The sequence below is a fragment of the Thunnus albacares genome, chromosome 20 (genome assembly GCF_914725855.1).
Source record: "Thunnus albacares chromosome 20, fThuAlb1.1, whole genome shotgun sequence".
NCBI lineage: Eukaryota > Metazoa > Chordata > Actinopteri > Scombriformes > Scombridae > Thunnus > Thunnus albacares.
The window spans coordinates 20,434,956-20,442,167 of record NC_058125.1 but is presented as its reverse complement, the minus strand read 5'-3'; the positions used below and the strand labels follow the sequence as shown (position 1 = coordinate 20,442,167).

Sequence of the window (7,212 nt, the reverse complement as noted above, 5' to 3'; positions counted from 1 at the left end):
AAAATCTTGATTGGTAAACAGAAGAACATGACATCATCTTTTTTTTCCCCAGTTGAGTCCCCGCCCACTTCAAACCATAGAGAACAAAAGAGAAAAACAAGACACGTAGATATCTCTGATGGGAAATAACCGAAACTGTTCAGAAAACTGTGTGTTCATGCAGGTTTCCATTACTCATAGAAAGAAGCTGATTGGTAAAATAAGTTTTCAAGGCCCTAAAAAACATCAACAGCAGTTTCTCTTTCCAGAAACAGTGACCAATTAGGGAACTATTTCTTTGGTAGAAAACATTTCCAATGAAAAGGGCCGTGCTGCTGTTGTTTTTTTCCCCCCTAAATATAATATAGGCCTAATATAATATTTTTTGTCATTTGGGTGAACTAATCCTTTAATAGATTGAGGCCTCAGACAGACAACTTGCTAATACAACAGATATGTAACAGACCTTTTGCAGTAAGGCAGGTTTTTTTTTAAGCTTTAATGCTCCACCTGCTGTTTACGTTCCCCATTTGCTGCTTGCTGCTACTGCTAATGTAGCATTTCATAAGTAAGCTAGGCTGGCAAAAGCTTGATTATGTCATTTCAGGACGACTTTACGGAGCAAACAGTGTTGTTTTTGAAGTGATGTTGTTGCTTCATCCTTCAGTCATATCAGCTGTGGGCCACACAGGTGCATTTCAAGCTGGAAGTCTGAGTTTTGACTATGATGTTTTGCTTTGGACTAGAACACTTTTCCCAAAGGTTTTACTACTCTTCTGAGGACCCAAAGACCACTGCTTCACCACTCCAAGGTAGGCTACTAACTGTTTGTCCTAATGTGCATGTGAGTTGATGTCTTGACCCTGCTGAGTTGGTGTTTGTGTGTTAACATAAAGTTGGCTACTGGCTGCTAATTTCTGCAGTATATTCTGCTGATGCATCTAGTTGGGTGCAGTATTTGAGTTGGTATTTGCTGTGGTTGATCAGTTTATTTTTCTGACACATGCATTATGAAGCTTTTTTTTTTAAAAAGTATTGGCAAAATATAAACTGTATGATGAGTCTTATGGGTTAAACTGGTTCTGTGGTATATACGTCCCTATGTTGTTGTTGTTTTTAGGGTTTCCTGTTGCAAACTGCAAACCTGCATGTGAGGGTAATTTGCATTTTGGTGTTAGGAATGTAAACATGACTGCTATCTTGCACTCAACCCTTTCAACAAACATTGATATCTGATGTGAAACTCACATTGTCCCACATGGTAGTCATATTCACATTTTCTCCACACACACACACACACACACACACCGAGCACTTTATTAGGAACACCTGTGCAATCTAATGCAATCCAATACAATAGCTCTGCCATAAATTATACTACACACATAAAGTAGAATGATCACCTTTCTGACATTGTCAACAATAACTGAAAATGTATGAGCTTTGTAAAAGTAGAATTTATGACAGGGCTGTTGTATTGGATTGCATTAGATTGCACACGTGTTCCTAATAAAGTGCTTGGTGAGTGTATATTCAGCTACACAGTAGAGAAACATTTCAACTTATATGCTTGTATGCAATAGGTTTATGTGTATTATTGGGTTTTTTTTTCCAGAAACTCCTTTAATCAAGTTACTGGATAATTTGGGGTCTTTAGGCCTTAGACATTGGTTTGATTTAAGGAGTCAAAAGCTGAATACGGTAGGTTGGGAACCACCGGTTCATTCCCCACATGGTCTGTATCTAACGCAGTTTACATGGAGAGGTAACTGTAGATATCACTCCCATTCTTCGCTGTGCTGCACTTGTATGATCGCCAGGGATGATGAAGACATCAGCTCTGTGGATTTACTGTATTCACATAATGCTTCTGTTACTTAGGTGAGAACTGTATGTTTGTGAGGTCAATATTTACACTTCTTATTATGTGCAAGGACTAAAACAAGATTTGTAGCTAACCTCCTATTCAACACATGTGGTGTGATTCAGTGTGTGGTGTAGGCAGAGAGCGTGTGATGTGTAGAGCTGGCCTTCTGTGCAGCGGTCGCAAAAAAATGTACTGGCTATTTTTTTTTTTTTTGTTGTTTTTCTGTTTCCTGCTCTGCCTGGCACTGTGGTTATGGAAGTGGGGGGTCTGTGTGGTTTCAGGTGACCCATAACTGTGTGGGAGGTTTGGTTGCTGGTAGCGGTGGGTCTGCCCGCTTATCGGAAATGCCCCCTCCCATTACCCACACCCTCACTCCCTGTAAAAGCAGCCAATGTTTCCTTGTGGCTCATAATGAGATACACCTTACCTGCTTATTTACAAGGCTCTGAAACACCTCCTGTGTATTAACAGAGTGTCCATTCACAATATCAGAGGTGATGTATTTACAAACCTGCCCACGGACAGGGATGTTGACATCTGCAGCAAATTGTGGGAGAAGTTTTCTTGGTCTTGAGGATTTTTTTGGCAATTCATATGCATCTAGGTACCTTACTATGCATCTAGGTTATGGTTTAGAAAAAGCTGCAGTGCAGAGGATTTATGTTTTGTCAATAAACCACATATTTATACTTAAGAGTAGACATACACAGCAAAAGTTGTATCTTTACAATATTGAGAAAAATATTTTTTGTTCTGTTTGCTGCAGTTATGATTTTTAGAATATGTTGTCACACAATTTTGTACATAATTTCGAGTAATAGATTCATCGATTATTTATTGGACATGTACCTGATCGATTTTTTTGCTCGTTTTGATCTTTTTTCCTTTCGTATCTATGAATTGTGTGCATGCACACGCATATGGAAAAAACTTGGTGCTGCATGGATAAGACGGCATTCTAAAAATGCTGTACTGGCCTGAATATAAACAATATTTTTCTCTGGAAATAACATTATAAAAAGTGGGAGTTGTATTATATTTGAGGAATAGGGAGTTCATCTGTCGAGAAGCCCAGATTTGCTTGTGTCACAGATGATGAGGAGCTCAAAAACCAGTTTGAAAAACTTGAAACTGAGACTGATTGACAAGCTGCGTAAATGTGGGATTTACATTATGCTTTAATGGAAGTATTTCATGTTTTACTTTCACATCACATACAGTCAGGGTCATCTACGTTCTTCTCTGTGTGATTACTCAATCTGGACTTGAGTATCTGTGACAAACGTAAGAGTCAACATCCATATTCAAAACTGCTCTTAAACCTACAACCAAACCAGTGAAGTTAGAAAGTATTCGGGTCAAGTATTACCAATGAAATAAGAAATCATTTTGCAGTGTGAGAATCAAATTAAAGAGAGAATACTGTCATTTTAACATTTTCTGCAATCTGCAACTGTGCAGCCATATTTAAGATATTTTACAGTATTTTCACTCTACCAAGTTAAGTGTAGGGTACTTGGACTGATCTAGATTTCTGAAGTTATAATTGGCTCTGAATCATTGTTTCGCTACGTGCTCTCAGGGGTATAGATGCTCTATATCTGACTGACACATCCTGCTGGTTGTTTGTGTGCTCCTGTAAGACTGTGTAAACAAAACCAACAAAAGAACTTTGCTACAACGTGCAACTCAAAATTATTCAAACGAGAAAGAGTTAATAAGTTGAAATAGTATACTCTATATTCAAGTCCAAATTCACTTTACCTGGGCACACTCAGATGGAATAAAGCATTTTTTGATGCAATTAAACCTCCCATCCCATCTGATATTGGCTGAGCTCACTGAATAGCCCTGTTCATACTTTCCAACCCCCAAGGAAGACACAGACTGTGTAATGAGTGGAACATAGCAGAGATCCCCACAGTATGCATGCTGTGATAGTGGCAAATAAGAAGGTGGATAAAAAAAAAAAAAAGTCCTTCCTGTCAGTTGCATTCATCCTAAGGGAATAAAAACATTACTGTGATGTACAGTAAAAAAGGGTATCAGTGGCATTTCCAGTGGCTAAAAACATGCAGTGGATGAGATTAACATTTTATGTATGCCAACTGTGTTTCCACAGGGAGGAAAGACTCCGGTCTCCAACAACAGACAATGACAATGTCCAAACAAGGACACAGATGTGCCTTAGAAGCTGCCAGTCGGAAATATCGGCTAATACAGCTGTGGGGGAGGTGTATGCTAGTGGTGCTGCTTCTCCACAGAGCCACTTAACCTCAGTGGAAAATGTATCGCACAAAGTAAACAGCAGCCCGTATTACAACACAATAAGATACAGTGCAAACAGAGCGATCGGTATCTATTCAAGCAAAACATGCGGTTTTCAAGCCCAGCCTCTTTCCCAGTCCTGATGCAGGCAGTGACTTGCTTCTCATCAGAAATCATCAAGTCTGGAACTAAATAATTGCTCAGCTGGAGCACTGAAAGATACACCGGAGAGGAAGACAAACAGGATGTGGTGTGAATGATGGGAAAAAAAAAAAAAAAAAAAGCCCCAGCTTGGCAGGTTGAAGTGGAGCTTGTTCTCTTGGCGAGCACCCAGCTTGTCCCCTGAATCCAAGCCACCTGTATTAACTCTATGACTAACCTGATTAACCTGTTCATAGATCCGACAGACGCAGATACAGGAATGATAGATTTCCGGGCTGGCGGCCAAGTGAGCCATCTTGAAGGAAATGGCTTATGTAATTAACAGAGAAGCTCAGCAGAGTGACAGGGGGTAGTTGTAGCGTTTGCAGATGATGTCTTATTGTCATCAAGGGTGCCTCCTGGGCTGTTATGGGTACAGGCGGCTGCTGCTTTGGGCTTTGGGATGGGAACAGACACCTGGCAGCACTAGACACGCAACCCCCCTGTTGACTCTTCCCATTCACCACCTCCTCCCTTTCCCAGATCCAAAACCCCTCGTCCCCCACCCATCCATTCCCTTGACACTAGAACACAGAACAGGTTTCTATGTGGTGTGTTTGATCATATTAGCTTCAAGCTGCTGCAGAGCAATTGCTCAATATCCAAACAGACTTGTCACAATGGCTGGAAACATGGCAGAAGGGCTGCAGGGGGGGCATCAATAATTTAACTGTCTACCCTGCTCTCCTTTTAGAGCTCAACATGGAGCAGCTCTTTTAAAAGGAAATGGTGGCTTGGTGGATGGCTTCACACGCAACTGTGCACTTTGGCCTTTGCTGCACCCCTAATTTAGTCTGCACCCTGTGCACTCTCGGTCGATTCACCCAAATCACAAAAACACATTTTCTCACTTACCTCTAGTGGTATATGGCCATGCAGATGTTTTTCAGGATTTTTTTTTCTCCCCAGGTTTTGAAATATCTGTCTCAGATTTCTTCTTCCACCCCAATACAGTGTTACCCGTCACAGAAGACTAGAGAAACCCTAAAAATATTTACATTTAAGAAGGTGGAACCAGAGAATTCCTGCATTTTGTTTCTTAAAAAATGACTCGAAACGATTCATCGATTATCAAAATAGTTGGCGATTAATATTCTATTAATCAACTAATCGATTAACTGACTAATTATTGCAACTCCAGTCTAATCAGGTTAGGTAGGATCCCCTTTATATTGCAGCAAGTCTCAGGTGTGTCAATATGTCTAATACATGAGGGGATCTCACCACCAGCTCTGATCATGTGGTGCACCATAATCATCACAGGAAAAAACTGAGGGGGGGGGGAGGTGACATGTATTGCTACTGTTTTCAATCATGGATGTTTGCTGCATGATGCTGTATGAGGCTGCTGCCAATGTTAGTGTTCTCTCTCCATTAAGGTCTGTTCTGGTCATTTTCAATTGGGTCTAATTATCCTCAGCTTACTGTCAGGTTGGGTCTTTGTAGAAGAAATTATGCACTTCAGGTCCAGGTAGGTTTTCCACAGTTCACTACTCTTTTTTTTTTATATAAGAAATAGTCCCTATTGAAACTGTACTCTGATTATCCAGTGTAACAGGGATATTGTGTCTGTGTACGCCTGTTGTATTGGGGTGGAGGAAGAAATCTGAGAGATGGATGTCTCCAGACGGAGGGTAAAATGAAACCCCAAAAAATTGCATGGATAGAAATCATTGGAGCTTGGTGAGAAAATGTGTTTTTTCATAATTTCGGAGAACCAACTCCCTAAGATGAATTCTGAATGTATACCTGGTGTTGCTGGGCTGTGTGCTACCTCCCTGGTGTTTCTACTTTTTTAGCTTTCTGGATATAAATGGCTGGCAATGATGCACAAAGAAACAGACTGAATCAACATTACTAGATTGGGTCAGGGACATTGGCACAAGAATAAATGACATCCAGCGAAAAATAGAAATAGCAAGTAGCAGTAAATTTAGACATGCATATATATATATACGTGTGTCAGTGGAATTAGGTAGAAAGAAAGATGAAGAAGAGTCTGTACACATCTAAAAAGGCAGGATTGTCTCAGTGGAATTCCCCACAGTCTACAAAACAGCAGCAAAGATCAAAAAGTGACCTACTGCTTCACTGAAAGATATATTTAAGTAAGTTTTCACAAGAATTCATGCATTTTTGCTGCATACTGCTCTTCAATCTAAACTTAGATCCAAATTTAGGTGTCTCATGCTACATTTAATGATCCCTTTCAAAACCGAAAGCGTTGACTAAACTCATTTCAGGTGGCTGTAAGGTCCACTACGAGCCAAATATAGCCTCTACATCTGGGGCCTCATTGGATCATGCTTCCCTCCGCTCCCCTTTACCCAGTCCCCCCTCCTCCCCCTCCACTGTTTCCTCTGTCTGACAGATGTCAGACATGCCGCGACAGGCTAAGCCCCAGAGATGTTACGGCAAGAGGAAACACAGGGATCAAGAGGGAGTCTATCTTATCACCGCAGGTATAAAAGGAGATTAGCCGACGCACCTGAGGAGAAGCCTGTGCTGGTTTACATGGGGGTAATGACCGGTTAAACAAAGGTAGTGTTGGAGTGAGGCCCTATACAGCTGTCCTATCAGGTTTGCTTTCCTCAGATCAGTCAATTACACCTCACCTCCATCGCCTTTATCCAAGCCAAGATCAGGTTTTGGCTTGTCCTTTCTTATGCCCCCTTTTCCAGCGCAGGTCCTTTCATATAGATAGATGAGGTGGAATTGGATACCTGCTCACAGGAAACTCTGGTGTCATGTAATAAGATATAAAATTTCTCTAAAATAATACGTGCATCGGTTGAAGATTGAGATACTGAGATTGATTTGTATGTATGGGTTTGGAAGCCCATGAGAACAGACTGACAACCTGTTTACGTGTTCATCAGGGCTCGTTTTCTCCCAGT

The 7,212-nt window shown here is 40.9% G+C and overlaps 1 long non-coding RNA gene across 1 annotated transcript in view; it reads left to right on the top strand.

Annotated features, from left to right (window-relative positions):
* Window positions 1–451: 451 nt before the first annotated feature.
* The window catches only part of LOC122971814, a 92,644-nt gene continuing 85,883 nt past the window's right edge, over window positions 452–7,212 (top strand). The window contains exon 1 of the long non-coding RNA XR_006399566.1: window positions 452–791. This is a non-coding gene — a long non-coding RNA (uncharacterized LOC122971814). The remainder of the gene's footprint in view (window positions 792–7,212) is intronic.